At 46.1% G+C, this 27,062-nt stretch overlaps 1 protein-coding gene across 5 annotated transcripts in view; it reads right to left on the minus strand.

Annotated features, from left to right (window-relative positions):
• The window catches only part of SIL1 (SIL1 nucleotide exchange factor), a 234,032-nt gene that overhangs the window by 199,141 nt on the left and 7,829 nt on the right, over positions 1-27,062 (minus strand). Inside the window, exons 1-2 of one of the 5 annotated variants that reach the window (XM_021084844.1) lie at positions 6,668-6,843; positions 4,714-4,929 (exon numbers count right to left, since the gene is read on the minus strand). The exons of 2 other annotated variants lie outside the window; for them this stretch is intronic. The gene's annotated coding sequence lies outside the window, so the exon portion shown is untranslated. Of the gene's footprint in view, positions 1-4,713; positions 4,930-6,667; positions 6,844-27,062 lie in introns of those variants that run through there. 2 more of the 5 variants (XM_021084843.1, XM_021084845.1) reach the window with 2 other exon arrangements.

Genomic DNA, 27,062 nt, shown 5'->3' on the forward strand with positions numbered 1-27,062 from the left:
AACCCCAAGGATATTTAACACACAAGGTAGAATTTCTGTATTTTTCAAATTCCCTTGCAGGGAGAAAAGCCAAAGAGGTCTTTATTTCTCAATCCTACTTTTCAGAACTTTTCCCATTGATTTGACATTGTCATAAAAATTTTCCATTTGTAGAGAGCACAAAGCAGAGGAAGGGATGGTGGCTGAGGACTTTTAAGCTGCCATAAAGGGGGCTCTGGGACGAGGGCGGGAGGAGCTGCAGAAGAGATGGGAGCTGTAGCCCTGAAGACCACATGCTCCGCCACACAGCCTGGGCGAAGTGCCAACACCACGGACTCGGGCCTCGGGCAGGCTGCAAGCTCCACCACCCTGCAGATTCTTGCACTGAGGGACTGAGAGCCCGCGGACAGACTGGGCTGCAGCGTCAGGGGGTCTTAGGGAGAAAGATCAGCAAATTACAAGTATTCACCTTGATTAAATATTAGAGGGATTATTCTATAGCCAGAGCAAATGGGATCCGTCCCTCCCCTGCGTGAAGCCACTCAAGGCTGGCAAGGCCCTCAGGAAAAAGGCTCATTTCCCCATCAGGCTGTCCACTCTCTGGCCCCGATCAACGGCTACAGCGTCTGCTCTTTGCTCTCCGTGTCTACAGCTGGCCTTCCGGACTATTCCTCCCAACGCGCTAAGACAGCTTGTCTCCCACCTCCGGACCTTTGCACATGTCTCTTTGGAACCCTAGTTGCCCTGCTCTTTACCTGGCAAATTCCTGCTCATCTTAAAGGTGTGCAACTCATCCTAAAAGGCACTGCATCCAGGAGGCCTCCACGGACTCTCCCCACAGACTGAATTCGGCGCCGCCACAGCACCCACACTTCTTTGCACGGCACAGACCACATTCTCCCATTCGGTTATTCTCCTCCACCGCTAGGCCTTCAGCATCGTGGGGAACCACGTCCATCTGCCCAGTCTACTCGACACCTGACACCACAGACATGTTTCGTAAATTCCTCTGAGACTTAGATTCTGCGCCCGACTCACTTCCCCCTTCTCTCAGAGACCCGAGCCCCAAGCCAGTTATGGGCTCATCTCCCCTCTGCCCCACCCTTGCCCACACCTCACATTTCACTTCTCGATGGCTGGCCTGCCCAGGCACTAACCTCGAGCATGTGCATCATTTATCTGGGCAGCACCTGCTACGTGACGGACACAGCATTAGGTAACTGAGATGACTAAGCCCCTTCTTCTACCTTCTAGAAGAAAAAGCAAACGCACACATCAGTCCCACACAGGACGGCAAGAGCCATAAAGGAGAGACGCGTAGTGTGTGGGTGGCACAGAAAAACACGGAGCCATTCTTCCCAGTGTCCCCTCCCCGCCATCAGAGGTGAACTGCACTCTGTCCCTCCTGATTCTGACAGACAGAAATCCCCCCAGCGCTCTTTCTCTGGGTACCTAGCCCAGATCAGACTTCTCTAAATTGGGCTCCCATTCGATTCCAGACTAATCCAAATCCTTTCTTGGCTTCTGCTTTCTTACCTTCTTCAGTTCTTTTCTCAGATATCTAACTCACATCTATCTCTGGCTCTGTCCTCTCCTTAGCCAACTTGTCTAAGCTACTATTTTTCCATCTCCTCCCTCAACTGTCTTGGGTGATAATGTCACTTGACATTTATGAAACATCTGCACTTATGAGAAACACATTGAACAGTCTCTGTCTACCATGAAAAGAGGGGAACTCATGAGGCCAAAACACCAGAAAAAAGCAAATGCAAAATAAACCATCCTCAACACAGCCTTTTTCTTCTACTGTTTCCTCTTGCAGATCCAAGTGCTAGGGCATCATGGCCCCCAACAGGATGCGAACTCTGTTCCCAATTACCAAGGAGGTTACAGCACCCCTCGTACTCTAGCCCCCAGGCAATGAGGCCCTGGTCTGCCCCCTCAGCCTTTCTGAAGGCAAAGGCCACTCTACCTACCACACATTCATGTAATCAACACATACTGAAGGAGTTCCAATTGTGGCTCAGGGGGTTAAGGACCCAGTGGAGCCTCCGTGAGGATGCCAGTTGGATCCCTGGCCTCAATCGGTGCATCAAGAATCCAGCATTGCCGTAACCTGTGGCACAGGTTGCAGATGTGGCTCAGATGTGCTGATGCTGTGGCACAGGCCTCAGCTGCAGCTCCAATTCAATCCCTAGCCTGGGAACTTGCACATGCCACAGGTGCGGCTGTACACTGAGTACCCCTATGAGTGAGGGACCATGTGCCTCACGGTGCTGCACACAAGGTCCTGTACATAACACAGCAGCGGTTAATGCCTATGCCTAAATCTCTGATCAAACAAAAACCAGAGAGTTCCCTTGTGATGCAGAAGGTTAAGGATCAGATGTTGTCACTGTAGTGGCTCAGGTCGCTGCTGTGGCTCGGGCTCAATTCCTGGCCTAGGAACTTCCACATGCTGCAAGATGAGGCCAAAAAGAAAACAAGAAAAAAGAAAGCCAAGGGAACCTCTCCTGCTCCTTGCCTAGGAACACCCCAGTGCAAAAAACACTCTGCACTGAAGCTTGAGGCCCCAGGTCTCCCAACAGCCTTTTACACATCTGAGCCCGGACCAGGGAGACCTTCACCTCAGCTAAGAAGATGCTGATGCAGCCTTCCCATCAGTGTGCCAATGAGGCTAGAGAAGCTACTGTGGTAAAACACCTTTTAATCAAGTGACTTGTCTCCACTTGGTGTAGATTTAGGGGAAATTTTTCTCAAGAAACCACTAACTAGTAGAGGGACAGAAAAGAACAGAAATTAATGAACACAGTAATTATCCCCTAAAGTTGCAAATCAGAACAATTCCTCACTTGAAGACAAGTATGAAGAAAAGATTAAAATGCTTCAGGGATGTGTTCATGAAAGAGCAGGTAATAGAACAGATAAAATGTATTTACAGTACCTCATTAGGGACACGTACCTTTAGGCTAATAGCTATCAGATACTAAATTCCCCTGTAAAAATAATATTCTTCTACGCTTCATTATGGAGTTACAATTACCCATGAGAAAACAGCAACACAGCAAACTGTCTCGAAAGGCAATTGGGAATGATTGCAGAGCCTACGCTTCTCCCCAGGTATCTGGGCAGAAGGGGGTATGAACCAGGATATGCCCCTGGTATGAGTCTGCTAGGGCTGCCATAACAAAATACCACACAATGGGTAGCTTAAGCAAGAGAAACTGACTTTCTCATAGTTCTGGAGGCTACAAGTCCAAGATCAAGGTTCCGGCCAATTTCGTTTCCAGTGAGAACTCTCTTCCTGGCTTGTACACAGCTGCCTTCTCCCTGGCCTCACACGGCATCCTTAGCCTATGAATGCTGAGGAAAAGAGAGCTCTCAGCTCCGTCTTCTTAAAAGGACCTTCATCGCTGCTGACTGTGGGGGATGATGGTCAAAGATCCAAGGGGTGTGGGGATGAGGACGCGGGTGGGGGCTGGGGGAGAGCGCAAAGTCAAATAAAGCCTTAAGGAATTGTTCTCGCCCTTTCACAGAAGATGGGTAAATAACAACAGCAGTAATCGGAGCTCGCTGGAGGTTCCGTGAGTTAAGATCCAGCGCTGTCACCGCTGTGGCTCTGGTTACCTCTGTGACGCCACTTCAATTTCTGACCCTGGAACGCTGGCATGCCTCGGGCTCAGCGCCCCCAAAACAGCAGTAATATAATGTATGCACACAGGTAACAGGTACTAGGCACCAACGACGTATTTGACACATTCCAAGGATTTGGCATGCAAGGTTTATTTAAGCCTCACAGAAATGATTCCACGAGATACAATGACCATTTTTATTTTATAGATAAGGAAGAAAACTTACATTAGTTGAAGTCACTTACCAAGGTCACTAGGTGTGCTAGGCAGAATAGCAGCCCTCCAAAGCTATTGGGTCCTAACGCCTGGAATCTGCAAATTTACCTTATAGAGGAAAAAAAGGTCTTTGCAGATGTGGTTAAGCTAAGGATCTTAACATGATTATCGTGGATTATCTGAACAAGCCCTAAATACACTAACAGTGTTCTTGTGAGAAAGAGGCAGAGGGAGATTTGACACAGGCACAGAAGAGAAGGTGATATGAAATCAGAGCAGAGACTGTGAGAGGCTGAGCTTGAAGAATGGAGTGATGTGGGCATAAGCCGAAGAAGACCAGCAGTCACCAGAAGCTGGAAGAAGCAAGGAACAGATTCTGCCCGAGAGCCCTGCCAACACCTTAATTTCAACCCAGCGATACTGAGTTCAGACTCCAAAGTAGAAGAAATCTCTGCTGTTTTGAGTCACCAGGCTTGTGTTAACATTTTGCCACAGCCACAGCTAGTAGTGGCAAAGCCGGGCTTTGAACCAGCGTCCTTGTGCACTCTTGAGCCCTGTGCCTTGTTCCTTTTCTGCAGACAGCCTCCCTAGCCAGACCAGTGCGCTGTCTGATGGGTGACTCTGCCAAGACTTGAAGCAGTCGGCACTGACAGCTCCTCGACTGCAGTGCCCCCATACAAGCCTTTCTCCTTCCTTTCCGCGCATCACAGCAAATGCTTATCAGAGGCAAAACCAACATCTTAGTGTCTAATCATCAGGTATGGAGAGAAACAACCCACAGTCCAATATCTTAATAGGAGAGCAAACCAAGGTGCCTAACAAAGGTTTTCATCTAATTTATTTGTTTGCATTTGACTGTTTTCCAGAACATCAAAAAGCTCCCAACCTCTGTTGCTCTGCTCCATTCAGCCTGTGATTTCTTCTTTCCCACACAAACACATCCGGGGAAGAGCATCGGCTCCACTCCTCACGGCTCACCACTCGCTGACCACCCAGGGACACGGAGAGAAGGAGAGAGCCGCGCTGAGCCCTCCGTCCCAAGTCCTGGCGCTGAGTATTGGTGTGAGCAGACTGGCACAGAGGAGCCTCAAGTTAACCAATCCTGGAATTAACAAGCAGGCTAATAAACACATTGTCAGGGCAAAGGTACGGCATCCCCCAAATGCACTTTTTGAACCTATTCTGACGAGTACAGTGAGGTTTAATTATCTCTAACACTTCAAAGTGCAGGTGGCGAAACACAGCGGTATGTTTTGTAAAAATAATGATGTCTTGGTAATGGAGGACACTGTGCTGCTGTGGCTATTAAATCTTTGCCGAGGCGCTGGAAGCAAGCTGCGGGGTTCTGGGGGAACAATCAGCTGGCTGGATCAACGAAGGGGAAGACTAATATAGCAAAAGAATAGGTAACCCGGGGCAATACCCAGAGCTCTCCTCCTTTTCCTTTTGCTCCATGCTTTTTCCTCTCCTTCAACCTCCTATCTCTTCCTCCATGGCTCTCCTAGAAACTCCCTACCTTCTCGTCTCTTGCCAAGAATGTTCCATCTGATATTCCATCAGCAACTCAAAATAACAATTAGAGCTGAATTTAGAAAGTATTTATTCACCAGCCACTGGGCTTGCAACAGTCCACTGTCTTAGCTACCATCGTCATGCTCCTTTACACGTGAGAAAGCTAAGACGCAGAGGTGGAAAGTCACCTTTCCAAGGTCACAGAACTCACCAGTGGCAAAGCTAGAATAAGAAAGCAGATCTCACTCCAGAGTCCAAGCTTTTACATTTACCAAACTGCCTGCCCCCTAAATGAACTGGGGGCCTTACTATTGGACCTAGAGGAGACAAACCCACATTTTGGCTTCAGGCTCTGACTGCTCAGAAAACCTGCCAAAAATGCTCTTAGAACTGTCCAGAAATTTTTCTTTCCTTTCCCACTCTGAGAAAGAATCATCTAGAAAATACAGTCAGTCCCAAAGAATCCTTAGGGGTATGCAAATGAATCTAAAAATGAAAGCAAGTTTATTCCTTCCCCCAAATGAACCAAAACTCCCGGATTTAGCAGTACCTGAAGGGAACGCACCTCTGCTCCCTCTCCCTGCCTGAGTCTCAGCAGGCTGTCACCAACAAGACCCTCTTTCCAAGAGGAAACAGAATCCCCAAGTCTTGGGAAGAAAAACCAGAAAGGGAAGCCTAAGTAAGACGAGAAGAAAGCTCAAACTCCTATTTATTATGTGTCGGAAGGTTTTGGTTTTTTAAACTTTTTTTTTTGGCCTTTTCTAGGGCCACACCCGCGGTGCGGCATATGGAGGTTCCCAGGCTGGGGGTCTAATTGGAGCTGTAGTCGCCAGGCTACACCACAGCCACAGCAACGCACAATCTGAGCCGCATCTTCGTCCCACACCACAGCTCACGGCAAGGCCAGGGATCGAACCCGCAACCTCATGGTTCCTAGTTGGATTCATTAACCACTGACCCACGATGGGAACTCCTAAACTTCTTAATAAAATATTCAGGCTCTATATTAGTTTTCTTTGCTTAGTCCTAGTCATTGCTTCAGCTTTCTTCAAATGGGCCCCCAAAGATGTGGAAAAATGTAACTGACAGGTCTGCTCCTTCATGGTAACTGCAGGGAAACTCCCTGACATCTTGCTCTGAACTGATATTCTGTAACTTCATAGGGTAATACCCTAGAATTACTCAGGGTCAAGAGGTCTCCATTTCCCCTGGCAACAGGGCCCACCTGGGCTGGGCAGGCAAGGGGAAGGAAAGATGGCACCCAGAAGGGAAAAAGCTCCCATTTCCTCCTCTAGCAGCACATGCACAAAACAGGCTCCCAAACTCACCCAAATTGCTAGGACTGACGAAATCCAATTCCAAAGCTGCATGTCACATGAGGCGACACTGTCCCTTCTAATGGGGGAGGGGTCAGCAGGATGCTGGGAGAGGAGGAAGTGGGGTGGCAAAGAAAGAGAATGGAGAAGAAACGTAAACCATAAACTAGGGCCGGAAGCCCTGCTGCTTCTCCTGCTAAGAGCTGGCAATGAGGGGCTGAATCGACTTCCTAGGTACGACCATGAAAGGGGATGTTAAAATAAATTGAGAGCGAAAAAGGAAAAAGATCAGAAGAGAGAAGGAGAGTCTTACTGCACCAGGTTTGCAATTTGTCTGCTTTCAGAGCTGAAGCTCTGAGTAGCAGGTTTTTTAAGGTTTATTTTAAGAGCTTTGAGGCCCTTGGGGAGAGGGGAAAAAAAACCTCGCTAATTCTATTTCAAAGTCTCCTGAATCTTGCTGTAATGGAGGCATTTGCATGACACAAGATGGATTCCTCTTAGAGAAGTCTGTTCCTCAGAAAATGAGTGTGTTCATGTGTGTGCATGCATGTGTACGAGAGACATTTGAGAGCTACTTGCATAGCAAGCTATTATTTTATCAGATGCACAGGTGAAGAACATGGAGGAAGAACATGGAGGGGCGGGATCCAAGGCTGAGAGGCCTGACCCTCCAAATCCTTGTGAAACAAAGACTGGCAGCTAGTTTTGAAGAAGTTCTCACTCAGGATTTAAGCAAAGAAGAGAAGATCAATGGAAATCAAAATAAAAAGAGATACAAGTTGGTTTACTTTTCAACTAAAAAGCAACCAAAAAAGACCTCAATCTAACAAAAAGAAATAGGTAGACTGATAAGCTATCTGAAACAGGCTATCACCACCCCTGGTTTGGGGATTCACTGGCTGATGCACCTTTAAATGACTGAGAATTATGGATGACAGTGAAAATGGGATGGGAGAGTATAACCGTGCATTTTACCCATCCCCACCACATTTCTGCAATGCTAAACACACACACACACACACACACACACACACACACACGTTATACAGCCTGGAAGAAAAGGGGCTAGAGCCTAACGTGTTACCTACAATCCTGACCAGAAACAAGCTGTGAAAATTCGGAAAGAAAATAATCCTTTGAACAAGAATTGCAGAAACAACAGAAAGACCAGGAAATAGAGCAAGCAAGAAAAGATTAAAGGACTAGAGATCATCACTTCGCTCAGAAAAGACTGAAGAGGGGAGGTGAAAGGAGTCTCTCTTGCTTAAGACAGCCACTTGCTGTTCTGCCAAAAAGCCATCTTCTGGTACTAGAATCCTCAAACACTTGTCTGGCTGGCTTAAAGCTGACATTCTCGCATTAAAAAATAAGGGAAGGGGGGAGTTCCCGCTGTGGCACAACAAAATGGGTGGGGTCTCTTCAACGACAAGGATGCAGGTTTGATCCTGACCTGGTGCGGTGGGCTAAAGTATCCAGTGTTGCCACGGCTGCAGCCTAGGTCACAGCTGTGGCTCAGAACTGATCCCTGGCCCGGGTACTCCATATGCGTGGGGTGGCCAAAAAAGATTTAAAAAGGGGGGAGGGGGATTCACTAAAAGTGGACTTTTGGATAAATTTAAACATAAAATTAAAGACTACCCCAGGAGTTCTCTTGTGGCACAGTGGGTTAAGGATCTGGTGTTGTCACTGCAGCAGCTTGGCTCACTGCTGTGGTGTGGGTTCCATCTCTAGTCCAAGAACTTCCATATGGTATGGGCTGCAGCAAAAAAAAAACAAACAAACCAGGCAGGTAGAGGATGGTCAGTAATGATAACAAGTTAACACACTGACTTGGTAGTAACAAGACTGACCAAAAATCTGGAATCAACCACAAGTCTAAGTCCTTCAAAAGAGGAAAATAAGCAGAGAGCTGACAAGGAGCTGTCCTGTGTCTTCTTTTTCTGAGCTTTATAAATAGTCAGGAGCAAAAAATATCTAAAGCAGGTTAAGGTAACTGTGCACTTAGAGACAAGGAGAAGGAAAAGGCAGTTTGGGCGGGAGAAAGGGAGCCCTGGAAATGAGTGGAGACCAGTACGTGCAGGGCTACATACAGTTCTCATAAAACACTGAGCCTTTTTAGGCATCTAAGCCCATGTCTGCTGGCCTGCTGCTCCAGACACGCTCTCCTGCTCATACCAATGCCTGGGATTTCATTCTAAATCCAGGACCGGGTCTATGAGCATTAATAACATCTAGGACCCAACTATTTACAAAGGTAGCTGGCATCCAGCTTCTCCCTTACTCTGGGAGCTTGGAGCAAAAGCCAAAAAAGGTTACCTAGGCCTTACCAGGTGGGCACACCAGCACTGAGCCTACAGTCCCTGCAGCTCCCTAGGTTACAGGCCCTCTGCAGGGGACAGTTAACTGATCCAGGTCCCACTGATATCACTAATACTGGCCATAAAAAACCAGGACACTGCCAGAAAGAGAAACACTATCCCCTCTGATGGCTCCATGTCTCACCCTACTACTCACATTCAGTGAATGGCTATCTATCTGGCCACTGTCAATTTGTCAATTCCCATCTAATGCCCTTGTCTACGTACTTAGATAGTATTGCAAAAAGTGTCAGTGAAAATCAGAGTAAGATGTAAGAGAAAGATGAATTTGCCATCCTGGTGAGCTTTTGTGTCTGTTTTATTCCAAGTAAATGCACTAAAGCTCGCTTCCTTATAATAGAAAACCTAAAAATCAATGCCTGAAGCCCAACAACCACAAACTCCCCTTTCCAATAACAAAATGCCAGAAAGAAAGAAAGCCACATAAAATGAAGCCAGAGAAAAACAGCTTCTCCCTAGAAGGTTCCAATTAACAGTTGAACAGAAGTGGGGAGGACACTTAATAAGTAATGAACAAGGAAGAAAATCATCTTGATTATATTTATTTAGGAAACAGAGCAATATGAATGTGAGCACCTGTGTACCCAGTCTGAGTAATAACAAAATCCATTCTCATTCACAAGCTCATCTGTTCAATAAATGTTGTTTCATCATGTCCTATAAGCCAGGCACTGTTCCTACCACTGGAAATACAGCTGTGAACATAAGAGGCAGCTGTTCTCACATAACTTACATTCTGGTGGAGGAAAAACAGAGAGTAAACAAGAAACAAACAAACAAGAAAAATATCAGATACCTATGCTATGGTAACATGAGTAGTTACTTTAGACCAGGGAAAAGGAAGGGCCTTTCTCTTAAGTAACAGTAGACATGAGATCTGAATGACAAGGAGCCAATCAAGGGAACGTGAGGGAAGAGTATTCCAGGCTGAGGGTACAGCTGGAACAGAGGCCCTCTGTGAGAAACAGAAAGAAGGTCACTGTGGCCTTAGAGGGCGAGGGGGAGACTGCAAGAAATGCAGCTGCCAAGGCAGGCGGGGATCTGCCCAGTAAAGGCCTTAGAACCAGGGCAGGGAGTCTGGACCTCACTCCAAGTATGACGGTGCCAGCACAGAGTCAAGAGCAGGCAAGCTATGTGCTCCCTATGACTTACAATGCAAAGCTGGTAACTGATTCCAGGATGTAGACTGACTTTTCAAAAAATTTACCTGGCCCCAGAAGCTTCAAAGAGTTTCATCTCCCAAGAGAAATGCTTGACCTTTTCTTACTCTATAAGTTATTTAATAGAGACTGTGTGAAGGGCACTGTGCTAAGTGTTTTACATACATTATTTTATTCGATCCTCAACCAACACTATGAGGAGATGTTAGCATTTCCACTTTACAGATGAGAACGCCAAAGCTCAGAGGAGTGACCTGCCCAAGACCACATAGCATGTATAAGACAGAGCCAGGCCAGAACCCAGACCTGTCTGACGCAAAGAGCCGAGGTCCCAGGCACATTGCTCTAAAGATTCCAACTCCTTTCCGGAGGAGAGGGAAGAAGACAACAGTTCTTTGGGGTTACCACTCAAGCCTCCTGCCTACAGCTTTTCTTCCAATTGAAGCAGTCTCTCATATTCCCCAGTAAGGAACAAAGACTGCGGCCTGGCTCTCAATACCTTCCCCAGGAACCTTCCCTAACAAATCAAATCTCATCTCACGGTTCCATGCCCATGACCAGCCTTTCTTGGCGTCTACGGCCCCCTCTGCGGCTTCTTTAGCGATGGGGTTTGAATTCTATACAAATATCATAATCCTCACCATTCACTGAGCACCTACCACATGCCAGGCGCAGGGTGTACATTATCGCATTTCATCCTAACTGCCCCGGCAGGTGGGTATCAGTACATCTTTTCGGATGAGGAAACCGAGTCACAGCACCACCAGGACAGGGTCAAAAACTAACAATTAGCAGAAATGGAATTCTGTTTCTTTCTACAGAATGCAGTGCACACAGCTTACTCTCCCTCAATGGTGAGTGAATGAAGGGACATAAAAACTCATCGTGGCAACTCCTGTCCCATGAACGAGGAAGAAAAGCATGGGCACAGGTCAGGGCCTGCACACCCAGCTCTGGACATTCTAGACCAACACATCCCTTCTTCACACCCAGTAAAGGCTCCAACTGAGAGACTGTGAAAGACTCTGCCCTTCCCCCACCCTCACTTCCACCCCTGCAGGAACCAAATAAATCAAATAAACTTTCCCCAACACCTTCGCCAAACACAATCCCATTACGAAGGTCATTCCCCTCCCCACCCCTAAGACCACTGGGCAGTATTTTATTTCACCAACTCAGTATTGAACGAACCTTTACAGAAAATACAACCCAGCTTATTTTTCACAGTCCCTTTTATGTCAACCACCTTACAAGGTATTTTACCAAGGAAAAGTACCAGCAACAATAGTGTTTTAAGGAACAAATAAATGGAGCCAAGGATGTTCATTACCAGAAATGGACACTCAGGAGCCAACAGAAAAGAGAAGGCTGGGAGCTCCTGTTGTGGCTCAGTGGTTGAGGAATCTGACTAGGGACCATGAGGTTGCGGGTTCGGTCCCTGCCCTTGCTCAGTGGGTTGGGGATCCGGTGTTGCCATGAGCTGTGGTGTAGGTTGCAGATGCAGCTCGGGTCCCGCATTGCTGTGGCTCTGGCGTGGGCCGGCGGCTATGGCTCTGATTCGACCCCTAGCCTGGGAACCTCCATGTGCCGCGGAAGCGGCCCAAGAGATGGCAAAAGGCCAAAAAAAAATAAAATAAATAAAATTAAATAAAATTTAAAAATAAAAACTTCCAACAAAAAAAAAAAAAAAGAAAAGACAAGATAAGGCTGCTCCAGATGGTGCAGTCCTAGAAAGAAACCGGGTGACCTCACTGAGAGCTGGGTACCCCCTACCCCCAAGCCCAGAGCAGACAGGAATCAAGACATGCTGAAGGCTAGGGTCCCAAGAAGGAAGAGGCCAGAGGCAGACCAAGTGCACATCTCATCTGGATCCTCTCTAGGAGACGCCTGGTTTTACTGAAGCATGACCACACAGAATAAGACAAACAGCAGAAAGAGTGACCACAAAACTGAGTACCTCAAGGCCAGGACATTTTTATGCCATGCCCAGCATGGATCCCAGCACATAGCAGACAAGCAAAACAGGCAAACAAAAGTTAGTCAAATAAACCATAACAACAACCATTACCACTTTGTTTGTTTTTGCTTTTTAGGGCTGCACATGCGGCATACGGAAGTTCCCAGGCTAGGGGTTGAATCGAAGCCAGAGCTGCCTTTCTATACCACAACCAGAGCAACAGGGGATCTGGAGCCGTGTCTGCAACCTACACCACAGCTCATGGCAACTTGGGATCCCTAACCCACGGAGCGAGGCCAGGGACTGAACTCATGCCCTCATGGATACTAGCTGGGTTTGTTACCACTGAGCCACGACGGGAACTCCCATTACCACTTTTTATTCTTCATTCACGCTGTGAAGGAATCTAAGCACCTTCCTCACTGACGCTTCACAACTACCCTGCAAGGTAGAAACTTACTATTATTCCCGTATTAGAGCTAAGAAAACGATGGGTCAGGGAAGTGAAGATCCTAAGGTCTGCCCAATTCCAAGGGTCAGGCTCCTAACTATACAGTATGGTTCCAGCTGAGTAAGTCAAAGGAGCAGTGGCCAAGGCCAGAGTACCACTGAGGACGGGCTCTAGTCTAGGGCCTAGAACCACCCACCACGCACCCAATACTCGGTATGACAGCATGCGACTCTGACCTAGGCTTCCTTATACCGCCGGTCCCTCCACTATCTCAGGCTTCCTGGCTACACAGTGGGAAGAGTAACTAGACCCATTTCTGGCCCTGCAGACACTGGCTGCTCCCAAGAGAGAATATGTACACACCTCCATCAACTCAAACTGAGTGGTTCTCACACCGCAGGTGCTGGCTTAGCTAACTTGGCACATCACATCCCAGGGAGTTGCCCAGGTCAGTGGCTTGCATGGTCCAAGGTGAAAGGGGTAGCCCTCGCCAAGTAGTGACAGCCAACAGAGAGACGGTGACACAACAGGTTACATGTGCTCTGTTGCTATCAGATGTTAACAAGTGACAGGCTTGAAACTCCCAGGCCTTTTTCTGGGAAGATGGAAAGATGCCAAATGCCAGCACTCTGAGTCACCACGTCTGCTGAGGGGCCAGGTGGCCCCAACAACACACTGACGGTGGGCACTGAGAGAGGATTTGACTCATGAGGTTCAAGGCAACATGTTATGGGATTGATCTCAAGACACCATTCAGCTGATCGAAAGAAAACAAGTAACCTATTAGAGTAATGTTCCTTTTCTGGTCTTCATTCTCACTGTCGCATCAAAACCCATCTAATGTACCAACTGAGAGAGTCATCTATTCGTACTGCAAATTCCAATCACCTCACCACCACAACCACGACTAACAACCCTCCAAAGGCCTCCCGGATTTTTTTTTTTTTTTTTGCCCCACCTGCGGCACATGGAGGTTCCCAAACTAGGGGGTGAAATTGGGGCTGTAGCTGCCGGCCTACACCACAGCTCATGGCAACCCACTGAGCAAGGCCAGGGATCAAACCCACATCCTTATGGATACCAGTCGGATTCATTATCGCTGAGCCACAACGGGCACTCCAGGACTCCCTGATCTTCTGGTAAACACACGATGCCCTGCCACGGCTGACCAGGCCTGCCCTTGCCCACCCCTGCCACCTCGCCTTGCACCCATCTCCTCTCCCTCTCTGCGCTCTGACCACGTTCTTTCGGTTCCTCGTGGAAATCGTGCTTCTTTGCCCCGCCCCACCCCTCCCCGGAGGCTTTGTAAAAGCTGGGTGTTGAGCCTGAAATGCTCTACAACCTGATGTCACTTTGCTTAGTAAACACCTGTTTGTTCTTCACAATTTAACTCAAACATCACTTCCTCAAGGAAGCTTTCCTGGATACCCTCTTAACCCAGGACCAAGTCAAATCCCTGTTAAATACGCTCATGGTACCACATCCCCTTCTTTCCACACATTTATTACAATTGTAATTTTACATTTCTGTGTGTAATTGTAATTTGATTAATATCTATATTCATCAATACTCTCTTTACAGGAACGGAATCTGACTCAGTCACAAGTTTATCTCAGGACTTAGCACTGTGTCTGGAATTTACCGACTGAAAGAAAATCTCCGAGAAGGAAAATGATGCTCTGTCCAAATCCAACGGTTCTGCTTAGAGAAGCTTTTCTCTTCTTGTGACCTTAAGGGAAACCATCCTGCCCCTTCCCCGGCCCTCTTTCCCAAATTTCTTCCAGAAGTTACTTCCTATGTCCTGCCATTCTCCAGACCATTGGTAGCCATAGCGATAAGCTGGCCTACAGCCAAAAATAGTCTAAAAAGCGATCACCTTGTCTGAGTGCTCTAGGCTTCCAAAATAAAAGTCCACAGCAAAGGCCCAGGCATACAGAAATACAAAAACCCTTACCCAGTAAAAAGACTGAGCCAAACAACTAGCAGCCTCTGCACGAAACAAGTACTTCCCAGGGCAGGCAGTGCCCCCCAAGTGACCCACTCAAAGGTAAAAGGGGAAAGAAGCGAGGCTGCAGGAGGCAGCTTCTTCCTGCCGAGGCAGAAGCAGGAATACTGCGCCCTGAAGAGATTTTAAACCCTATCTTTTACTCCTTGGATAAAGCAGAGCTGTGCCCAAACATTAAATATCAAAAGTCTCCCTGATGAGGCACCTTCAAAGGACGTCTACAGATTGTGGCTCAGAGACGCAACAGCAGAGCTTGAAGAAGCTCACATAAAGCTCTAGCTGAGGCCAAAATCCCCTTTGGAAGCAGGAGGGTCTTGCCCTTGGCCCTGCCCTTCTGCTCTTTAGGACAGGCCAGCAAGAGCGGGCTGGAGGACGCGGAAGCATTTCTGAGCTCTACTTAGGGACAGGCAGAGGGACAGGCACTTTACAGGCAGGGCTGTTAGTGAAAAACAAAGGAGACACAGACGAGCACATAAAGACGACAGGCAGGTGAGGCTCGGCGAGGTTTCACTTGTCCAACGGCTAGGGAACGGCAAGGTCAGGGCAGACCCAGGTCTGCCTGAATGCACTCTCTTCTCCTACCCCAGGGCTGCCTCTGTGAATCATCTCTAAACCCAGCTCTGCCCCTCACCCCTCACGGCCACCTTCCTAACCAGAGTGGGAAAGCAGCTCCGGCACGCTGTCCAGGTAAGCAGAGGCTGCCTTCTGCAAGCAGAGCCCACACCTGGTGTGTACATCATGCAGGCACACCCCCCCACACACACCCAGGGATGGAACACAGCTCACTGTCCCAAAGACAGTGTACTACCTGTAGCTATGAGGATGAGGTTGGATTTTCTGAAAATTCCTAATGGACCCAAGGGATGAAGTCTCTGCCTTTCCTAGAACCCAGTGGCAACGGGTTCTAGGAAGCCCATCCAAAAACCAAAGGATGGTGTGTACTCCATCACACCACGAGAAAGACACTACCTACAGGGCAGACCACCCCACCGAGGTCTCCACAGCTCCTCTAGCTATGCAGAGAGGGCAGCAACTCAACACCTTAATCATTCACATCCACACAGCAGGTCTTGCAAAGTTAAGCACCCATTCATTGTGCTCTAGTTCAAGGTGAACCCTTCCCTGGCACTCACTTCAGGACCTGCCTCTAATCAAACGCTACGCCAGCTCGTTACCATCCTAACTACGACACCACTATAATAACATTATTGCACTTTTTCCTGAACTTGACATCTGTTGGCTGATGGTTTAACTGATACATAAGCAATAATTACGCAGTACTCTCTCTCCTCCGATCAAGCCTCTAGTGTGACTCGTAAAAGCTAAATCCAACTGCAGTAAATGCCCAGCCCCAGCAGCAGTGAGAAACACGGCTTATCTGGCTCAGCCACCATATTTCTAGTGGTTGCAGTGCCAGAAACAGAGCTGGCTCCACCAGGTCCGGAATTGTTGACACACTCCCCTACTCCTGGGACGGTGACGGAATATGGGGGAAATTCCAAGCACCAGGCAATTTATTGCTGAAAAGCCCTACAGGGCCAGAAGAGCCATATATAGGCCTCAGTACTGCAGAGGGACAAGCAGTAGCAAACCACAAAGCTACGCACCACAGCAAGAGAAGGGGAAATGCATTTCTCCACTGGGAGTTCTCAAATGAATGGTTCCTAGAGAGCCATTCTGCTTGCTTCCCTAAACACACTTCTTGACAAGGGCTGGTAAATTGGCAACAGAAAGAGCAAGGGGGAACAGAGCGCTACCTTCAGGCCTTTATTTTGAGGCTGAGAAATCCATCAACCCGGATGCTGGGCCTTCTTTATGAAGGGCCCACTAGGGGCCAGGATGTAGCCTGGAGTCCGAAGTGAAGAAGCAAGTCCCACTTCCTACCAGCCAAAGCCCTTAAGTCCACCTGTCACACTATTTTTGACAAATACGGCAGAGAAAGATGTAAGGTTCTATGACTACAGAATATCAACATGCCTGAATTATACATTAGCTTTACTGAAAAAAAAAGGCAACCCACAGCAAGGCTGCATTAAAAAAAAAAAAAAAAAAAAGACAAAACAAGCCCCCCCAGGAGACTGGGGCTGCCCCGCTTTGTTCTCTACCCTGTAACACACAGGGCTTTTTTTTTTTTTTTTTTTTTAGGCAGAGAGAGAGGGGAAAAGGAGCATTCAAGAGTGCCAAGTGCAGACCTTTGGGACACGTGTGGCAGAAGCAGTGGTAACCCACATGGCTTTCTCCTTCAGCCTCAGCTCACTACTCTCATGGCCTGGGGGTGGGCAAGCCAGCAGGCAAGGCTCAGGCAGCACAAAGGGGCACTGTCTCCTAGGTCTAGGGAGAAGAGGGCCCCTCTCACAAGGAAATTAGTATGAAGCAAGAAAGAATGCACAGGACCCGTCATCCACAGAAGTCACCCATCTGAGGAGGGGGTTTGGAGAGGTGTTTCCTAAGACAGGGACCTTATCTGTCTCACTCGCCACTATGTTTCCAGGGTCAAGCCGCACCGGACACATAATGGGTGCTCACAAAGAAGCGCAGACCACGCAGACCACGTGGGATCCAGACAGACTCCTCAGGCTGGATCAGATTGAGGAGAGGTAGACGCCAGTTGTTCCTACTGTAACCCATGGTAAAAGAAGAACTATCATCTGCAAAGGAAGCATAAAAGGCAACCTAGAGAATAAAAATGAATCTCTCTCCAACACATTCCCAGTGTCCTAACAGACTCACCAGTGTATTTTGTTCAGAATACAGGTATAACCCTTGAAGGACAATATTGGGAGGAGAGAGGGGGACAGGGCCATAAATAGGACAAAATATTTACTGAGGGCTTACTACGTACATATCTGAAAAAGCCAACGTTTTCAAATGTAGAAACAGGAGCACAGAGGTTAAATAACTCATCTCAAGTCTCACAGGCTCGCATACTGTTTACACCCAGGTACAGCTGATCTACAACCAAGAACATTCCACAGTACTTCCTTGCCTTCCTCCAGGCCTGAGCTGCTTCCCAGCTCACCTTTCCTACAGTGGTGACAATGCTCCGGCCTGTCCACACAAGTCAACTTGGGAGTCATGTTTCTTAGAGTGAGTTAGTTACCCGGAACGGTGGCCCAGTGGTCTCACTGAACCTCACATGCTTGAGAGAGCCCACTGGAACTTCGGCCTGGGTCAACCAGCTGAGTTTGCAGACCTACAAAGCAGCGAACCAGTGAGGCGCTGAGCCCCTGGCCGGTACATTGCTAGGACGACACTCTCTGGCACAGCCCAAGTTAGGGCTGGGTGAGGAAAAGATAACATGAGCAAGATCCCTGCATGCCCCCAACTAGTTCTCTTCAGAGATTGCAAAGAAGGTTCCAGGAGCCTCTCCCATGCTGAGTTGTGTCAGTAACACACAGAATGCTCTCTGTCGTCACCTTAATTCTCATTACAGAAAAGATGCAAAGTCAAGGATGTCTGCTTGGTTCTTAGAACCAACTGAGTCTTCCCTGCATGGTGCTCCCTGCCTCTCTAGAGCTTCCAGAGACCCTCCACCCCCGTAACACGGGGGGCAGCAGAATGGAAAAGGCAAAATGACTTTCCTTGTATTCCTTAAACACCAGTGGTGAGGATCGGCCAGTGTTTCTCCTAGAAGTGAATACCCTGGATAAACTCAGGGGAAACTAAAACACACGGTCTCGCAGAGTTGTCTGTTTATTTGCTTCCTGTATGAGGGCTTTCATCAGTTAAAATTGTTTTTTTCAACTCTTCGGGAAGCTGACAGCTCACCCAGGTGCACAACAGCTGCTGGGAAGACCTGTGAGAAGAGGCCACCCGGCGGAACGGGCTGTGTGTGGCGAGGAGGGTCTCCCAGGAGCGCCCTACAGGCCAAGCCATATGTGGTCAGGATATTAATCCAAACCCATCTTGCACACTTTACAATGTTTATTCTCTCTGGGATGTGGAGCATTCAATTATATCCAAGGACTACATGAGTCCTTCCAATTCTATTCTACACTTACTTCTTTGCTAAAAAGATTTGTACCCTGGAAATAAAGCCCTCTCCCTAAGAGCAGCAATCACACTCGGCAAAGAAGAGGAAGCCAGACTGTCAATTCAAGCTTCCCTAAAAGGTATCGCTCCAACGAAGCCTTAATTTACCCTATCTGAAAAGACAGAAACCTACTATCTATCTCCTTTTTTTTTTCCAGGGAAGACAGACCTATGTAACCAAGAGTCCTGAAGACGGGAAGGCCAGAGCCAAAAGAGGAGAGAAAAAAAATAAAACAGCTCCACCCTTGCCCTAGTGAAAGAGCTCGGAAACCCATGAGAGAATTCCAAACAGAGAAGACCACTGCGCTGCCACGATCACTTAGAGCAACAGGCGTGGACGTGAGTAAGGCTGCCCAGCTCCGTCAGGCTCCACCCCGACTAGCTGCACGGTCCCACCTAAGTCACTGAGGCGCCCCCAACCTCAATCTTCCACCTCTATAAAACAGGGATGCTGTATGAATCAGGGGAAATAATGTATCTAAAAGCACCTCAAAATCAGTAAAATGGTGAACATAAAGTATGCCTAATTCTTCTCAAGGAGGCCTAATTCTCATTCCAAAGACCCCTAGGTTAGAAACCCTCAATCGCTTCTGGGGAGCAGCGAGGCGACGCTGTCACCTCTGAGAGGCAGTCTACAGTGACTGGGTCCAAGTGTTTATAGAGAAACTCTTCCTTCAGGAATAAAGTGAAAACAGAGACTGCGCAGAGGAGATTACACTTGGGTCTGCTCAAGGACATTAAAAAAAATACCAACACGTGTACATGGCTAAAATCAGAAAAAGCACACCAAGGTGCTGAGCGAAAAGTTAAGTCTCCCTGCTCTCCCACCCTCCAGCCATGCAAAGGCTCTCAACACGGACAACTGCTCTCTTCAGTTTCTCACGTCTTCTTCCAGATACTCCTGGCAGCTAGTTTATCTTTCTTTCTTTCTTTTTTGTGGCCATGCCTGTGGCATGTGGAAGGTCTCAGGCCAGGATCTGAGCTGCTGCAGTGACAACACTGGATCCTTACCCACTACACTACAAGGGAACTCCACCATCAGCTAGTTTCTATCACAGATGGAAGGTACCACTGGTGGCAACATTTTCAGACCCAGAAGCAAGCAAGCAGTCAGCACTGCCGGGAGCTCTGAGAGATAAGATACCGCCCTGCAAGAGCTTCCACAGAGGTACAGATTTCCTTCTGGCTATTATACTGCTTTGCCCCTTGGCTGACCACATTTGAGCAACGATTCTGTACAATATATTTCCCTTTTGGTTGCGATTCCTCATCTAGAACTCCTTCTCAGAGAAGCCACTGACAGGAATGGTCTCTAGGAATCCACCCTGTACCAGCTGGAGCACTAGGCCCTTAGACGTCAACAGAGGCAAAAAGCTACATCAAACCAGCCTCTATTGAGCTGGGAAAAATGGGCAAAAATCACCTAAGTCGCTAGGTCACCATCCTTCTGGGGACAGAATACAAGGAAAGATGAAGTCCAGACCATACATGGTCTCTGCAGACTCAGCCCAAGAGACTAAGTCACTACCCATAGAAAATTACAGGATACTCTCAGCCAAAGCAAGGCTTTCAGAAAAACTCCCTACACATCAAAAAAAAATCAGGCTGTACATTCTTCTCAAGTGCACATGGAACATTCTCAAGGACTGACCACATAATGGGGCACAAAACTAACCTCAACAAATTTAAGAGTACAGAAGGTATTTCAAGTATCTTCTCTGACCACAACGGCATGAAACTAGAAATCGACCACAGGAAAGAAATGAGAAAAAACTAACTACATGGAGACTAAACAACAGGCTAAAAAACAATGGGTCAACAAGAAAATCAAAAAGGAAATTAAAAAATACCTCAAGACAAATGATAATGAAACACAACCATTCAACATCTATGGGATGTTACAAAAGCAGTGCTTAGAGGGAAAATCATAGCAATACAGGCCTTCCTCAAAAAAAGAAGAAAAATCTCAAATCAACAACTTAAACCATCACCTAAATGAATTAGAAAAAGAACAAACAAAACCTAAATTCAGCAGAAGCAAGGAAATCATAAAATCAGAGAGGAAATCGATAAAGTAGGGATTCAAAAAACAACAGAAAAAAAAAATCAATAAAACCAAGAGCTGGTTCTTTGAAAAGGTAAACAAAACTGACAAACCTCTGGCCAGACTCACCAAAAGAGGAAAAACCCAAATAAACAATATACAAAATGAAAAAGGAGAAATCTCAAAGGATACTGCAGAAATACAAAAAAAAAAAAAAAGAGAAAGAGAGAGAGAATAGTATGAACAATTATATGCCAACAAATTTGACAACCTAGAAGAAATGGAAAACTTTGTAGAGACTTACAGCCCGCCAAAACTGAATCAAGAAGAAATAGATCAACTGAAAAGACCCACCACTAGCAACAAAATTGATTGTATAATAAAAACACTCACTACAAACAAAAGCCAGGACCAAACATACAAAGAGGAATTTATACCCAACCTCCTTAAACTTTTTCAAAAGGTTAAATGAGAAGGAACACTCCCAAAGATATTCTATGAAGCCACATTACTCTAATACCAAAACCAGACCAAGATGCTACCAAAAAAGAAAATTATAGGCCAATATCTTTGATGAATATAGACGCAAAAATTCTCAACAAAATTCTAGCCAACCAAATCCAACAATATATAAAAAAGATCATACACCACAACCAGGTGGGATTCATTCCCAATTCACAAGAATGGTTCAACATAAGCAAATTAATCAACGTGATACACCACATTAACAAAAGAAAAGTCAAACACCACATGATCATTTCAATAGAGGCAGAAAAAACATCTGACAAAGTCCAACATTCATTCATGATAAAAACTCTTACCAAAGTGGGTATAGAGGGAACATACATTAATATAATAAATGCCATTTATGACAAACCCACAGAAAATATAATACTCATGGAGAAAAGCGGAAAACCTTTCCACTACAATTGGAACAAGACAAAGATGCCCACTCTCACCACTTTTTGTTTGTTTCTTTTTTGGTGTTTTTGTCTTTTTAGGGCCCACCCACAGCAGATGGAGGTTCCCAGGCTAGGGGTCCAAGTGGAGATGTAGCCGCCTGCCTAAGCCAAAGCAATGCAGTATCTGAGCCAAGTCTGCGACCTACACCACAGCTCACGGCAATGACCCAGCTCATGGCAACGCTGGATACTTAACCCATTGAGCAAGGCCAGGGTTCGAACCTTCATCCTCATGGATGCTAGTTAGGTTGGCTAACCACTGAGCCATGATGGGAACCCCCCACTCCCACTACTTCTATTCAACATAGTATTGGAAGTCCTAGCCACAGCATTCAGACAAACAAAAGAAATAAAAGTTATCCAAACTGGAAGAGAAGAGGTAAAATTGTCATTGTGTGCAAATAACATGCTACTATATATAGAAAACCCTAAAGACTCCACACAAAAACTTTTGAACTGATCAACAAATTCAGCAAAGTAGCAGGATATAAGATTAACATTCAGAAATTGGTTGCATTTCTGAACACTAACAATGAAATATTAAAAAAAGGATACAAAAATATAATACCTTTTAAAATCACACCCCAAAAAATTAAATACCTGGGAATAAACCTGACCAAGGAGGTCAAAGACTTACATGCTGAGAACTATAAAACATTAATCAAGGAAATTAAAGAGGATTCAAAGAAATGGAAAGATATTCCACGCTCCTGGTTTGGGAAAATTAATATCGTAATGACCATACTGGGGGTTCCCATCAAGGCTCAGTGGAAACAAATCTGACCAGGAACGATGAGGTTACAGGTTTGACCCCTGGCCTTGCTCAGTGGGTTGAGGATCTGGTGTTGCTGTGAGCTGTGGTGTAGGTTGCAGGTGTGGCTCAGGTTTCGCATTGCAGGGCCGTGGCATAGGCTGGCAGCCACAGCTCTGATTAGACCCCTAGCCTAGGAACCTCCATATGCCAAGGATGCAGCCCTAAGAGGGGAAAAAAAAAAAGGCCATACGACCCAAAGCAATCTACAGATTCAATGCAATCCCTATCAAATTACCCATGACATCTTTCACAGGACTAGAACAAACAAAATTTTTGCGTCTATATTCATCAAAGATATTGGCCTATAATTTTCTTTTTTGGTCTGGTTTTGGTATTAGGGTGATGGTGGCTTCAAAGAATGTCTTTGGGAGTGTTCATTCTCCTTTAACCTATTGGAAAAGTTTAAGGAGGACAGGTATAAATTCCAAAAATGTATATGGAACCATAAAAGACCCAGAATTGCCAAAGCAACCCTGAGGAAAAAAAACCAAGCAGGAGGCCTAACTCTCCCAGACTTCAGACAGTATTACAGAGCCACAGTGATCAAGACAGTGTGGTACTGGTACCAAAACAGACATATGGACCAATGGAATAGAATAGAGAACCCAGAAATAAACCCAAACATCTACATCAATTAATCTTCGACAAAGGAGGCAAGATATAAAATGGGAAAAAGAGTCTTTTCAGCAAGTGGTGCTTGGAAAACTGGACGGCCACATGTAAATCAATGAAACTATAACACGCCCTCAACAATGCACAAAATAAACTCAAAATGGCTTAAAGATGTAAACCTAAGACAAGACACCATCAAACTCCTCAAAGAGAACATGGGCAAAACATTCTCTGACATCAATCTTACAAGTGTTTTCTTAGGTCAGTCTTCTAAGGTAACAGAAATAAAAGCAAAAATAAGCGAATGGGACCTAATCAACTGACAAGCTTTTGCAACAGCAAAGGAAACTATTAAAAAAAAAAAAAAAAAAAAAAAAGAGTTCCTGTAGTGGCGCAGCAGAAATGAATCCGACTAGGAACCATGAGGTTGCAGGTTCGAGCTCAAGGCTCACTCAGTGGGTTAAGGATCCGGCACTGCCGTGAGCTGTGGTATAGGTCACACACGTGGCTCGAATCCCTCGTTGCTGTGGCTCTGGCATAGGCTGGCAGCAACAGTTCCGATTAGACCCCTAGCCTGGGAACCTCCACATGCCTCAGGTGTGGCCCTAAAAAGACAAAAAAAAAAAAGACAACCTAAGGAATGGGAAAAAATAGTTTCAAATGATGCAAATGACAAGGGCTAAATCTCGAAAATATACAACTTACACAACTCAACAGCAAAAAACCAACAACCCAGCTGAAAAATGGCAAAAGACCAATAGACGTTTCTCCAAAAAAGATATAGAGATGGCCAACAAGCATATATGTTCAAAAAATGCTCAACATCACTGATTATTAGAGAAATGCAGAACTACCATGAGATACAACCTCACACCAGTCAGAATGGCCATCATTAATAAGTCCACAAATAACAAATGCTGGAGAGAGTGTAGAGAAAAGGGAACCCACCTGCACTGCTGGTGGGAATGTAAATTGGTACAACCACTATGGAAAACAGTATGGAGGTACCTCAGAAAACTAAATATAGAATGACCATATGACCCAGCAATCCCACTCTTGGGCATAAATCCAAACAAAACTTGCCTTGAAAAAGATACATGCAACTGTACTTTCATGGCAGCACTATTCACAACAGCCAAGATGTGGAAACAACCTAAATGTCCATCAACAGATGACTGGATTAAGAAGATGTGGTAGATATACATAATGGAACACTACTCAGCCATTAAAAAAAAAACACCATTTGCAGCAACATGGATGGAACTAGAGACCCTCATACTAACTGAAGTCAGAAAGACAAATACCATGATATCACATATCTGGAATCTAATATACGGCCCACATAAGCCATTCCAGAGAAAAGAAACTCAAGGACTTGGAGAACAGACTTGTGGTTGCCAAGAGGGAGGGGGAGGAGTGGGGTGGACTGGGAATTTGGGGTTAATAGATGCAAACTATTGCTTTTGGAATGGATAAGCAATGAGATCCTGCCATATAGCACTGGGAACTAATTTAAGAAAAAGAATGTATGTATGTGTGTGTGACTGGGTCACTTTGCTGTACAGGAAAAAATTGACAGAACATTGTAATCCAACTCTAAGGGAAAAAAATAAAAACCATTAGAAAGAAAAACTCCCTTAAAAAAATTTTAGGTTATGCTCTCCCATCCCTTCTCCCATGAAGAACTTCAATGTGTGAAATTCCAGCCTCTACCCAAAGGTCACAAATAGCCTAAAGGTCAAATCTGGACCACAGACGTGCTTTGGGAGTCCTGGGACTTTCACATTAAAAGCTACACAAGCTTCTCTAGTAATATGTGCGGAGGAGGCCACTAAAGCCACACTCTCACAGGCAATCACGGCTGAGTAGCAGCTGTCCCCACGGAGCACATCAGCTCTCCAGTTCAAAACAGCCCAACATTCTCTATTGCCTCACACTGTTTGCTACTTGGCCCTGGAAACATCTCTGAGTTGGAGACTCCTGGCCAGTGAATGACAGAGAAGGCTGATCAACTGGTAGGCACAGCAGTTGACAAAAAGCTGGACTACTGGATTCAAAAGCATTTATTAAATATCCTCTATGTGCAAGGAATTGTTCTGGGGGCTGGATACACAAATAAGAATGAGGGATGTTTCTGCTTCCCAGGAATTTCTAATAAAGTTGGGAAGATAAGACTTCCTCTACAGAATCAGACTGTTTCAGACACAAAGGGCTCTAGGAGTTAAACATGCCAGACTCACTGTGCTTAGGGATCAAGAAATATTTCAGGGAAGAACTGGGATTTGAACAGGACTGTTATTTCTCAGGCATTCATGTATTCACGCATTCGGCAAGCATTTACACTGTCCATGTTACACTCAGCATTGTGCTAGAGACACAAAATAAAGCACGTTCGCGTCCTTGAGAAGCTCATCTAATAAAAGACAAAGCGGCCACCCAGGATAAAGTACGCTGAATTCTATAATCAAAGTGTTGCTATGGGGATACAGATGAGGAGCTATCAGGCAAGGCTCACTGAAGAAGGTGGATCTGCATAAAGGAGAGAGTACTCTGGACAAAAGAACTGGCAGAGAAGCAAGTAGGAGGCATGCTTACAGGACCACATGAATCAGTCTATCAGGAGCAAAGCATGCTCCTATGTAATAGTAACAGATATAATTAAGGTGGTAGGACAGAGGTACACCGAGACAGGCATGAACACCACGAAAACGGATACATTCGAAATTTATTCAGCAGCACGTGGGTGCCACTGAAAGCTTCTAAGCATGAGTGTTCCCGAATCAGCCCTGTATTTAGGAAGAACCTAAGGGGCAGTGGTAGGAGGAAACTGGAGGAGGCCCCTGTAAGGACACAGGTGCAGTTCCAGGAAGACGACTGAGAAAGGTACTGCAGAGACTTGCCCCCAAATTTAAGACAATGGCCTTTCTTTGAAAACACTCTTTAATTTCTACTTTTCTGCTTACTCATATGGGTCTTCCCCCCAACTAATGAGGTTAAGCCTATTTGTTTCATTCAGAGAAGGCACAGGCAGTAGACGTGAGGCTCAGGACTTCTGAAAACTCAGCTGGAGATCAATATAATGGGGGGAGTAGCTTCAAGGGCTTCTTTCCCACTCCCACTGCTACACTGAACCAGCTGCACATCTCAAAGGGAAAGAGAGTCAACTTGAGCACAAAACCCGGGTCAGCATAACTGACTGTGCCTCCCTGACATCGCACAAGGCTAGAAACGGGATACAAATCGGATGGAAGCCGTGGCAGAAGTCTAAATTCCCTTAATGAGTTAACTGTCTAGCTGAAAAGCAGAAGAGACAAGAACCTACTGTCAGAGGGCAGCAGGCAGGCTCTGGACCAGCCAGCCCTGCTCCATGAGAATCACCACGCCAGACCCTGCACAGGAGTTAGAGCCTTAAGAGAGCTGACAACTAAGCCGAATAAGGAAGGAAATGGCAGGGAAGCTTCAAAGCTCCTTGCTGTTTCAAGTGTGAGTTGCTGAGCATGAGCATGATCAGTATGATGAAACAAACAGCAAGCCAACCCACAGAGCAGGTAATGATGAGAGGGTTAAAACCACACCTGTATGATCAGCGTAACTTATCCGGTAACCAAGTCTTGGGTCAGGAGCTGGAAACTGCTTTTGCTGTCACTACTAATAACATAGAGAGAGCCCTCACACTGGGCCAGAGGTTGCACCTTCCATATACAGTCTCTCAGTCCTCAAGACAGCGACAAAAGTCGCTATTACTATGACCATTCTACAGGTCATCAAGTCAAGGCTTAGAGAAAGGAACTTGTGAACCACCTGAAATCTAATAATAGCAGAATACGAAACCAAGTGAGCTGACCCCAGAGTGGTTTTCTATTATTTTTGTAGTTGAAATATAGTTGATTTATGTTGTGTAGTTTGAGGTATACAGCAAAGTGATTCAGATTTGTATGTGTGTGCGTATTCTTTTTCAGATTCTTTTCCTCTATAGGTTTTTATGAGATATT

The sequence above is a fragment of the Sus scrofa genome, chromosome 2 (assembly GCF_000003025.6).
Source record: "Sus scrofa isolate TJ Tabasco breed Duroc chromosome 2, Sscrofa11.1, whole genome shotgun sequence".
Classification (NCBI taxonomy): Eukaryota; Metazoa; Chordata; class Mammalia; order Artiodactyla; family Suidae; genus Sus; species Sus scrofa.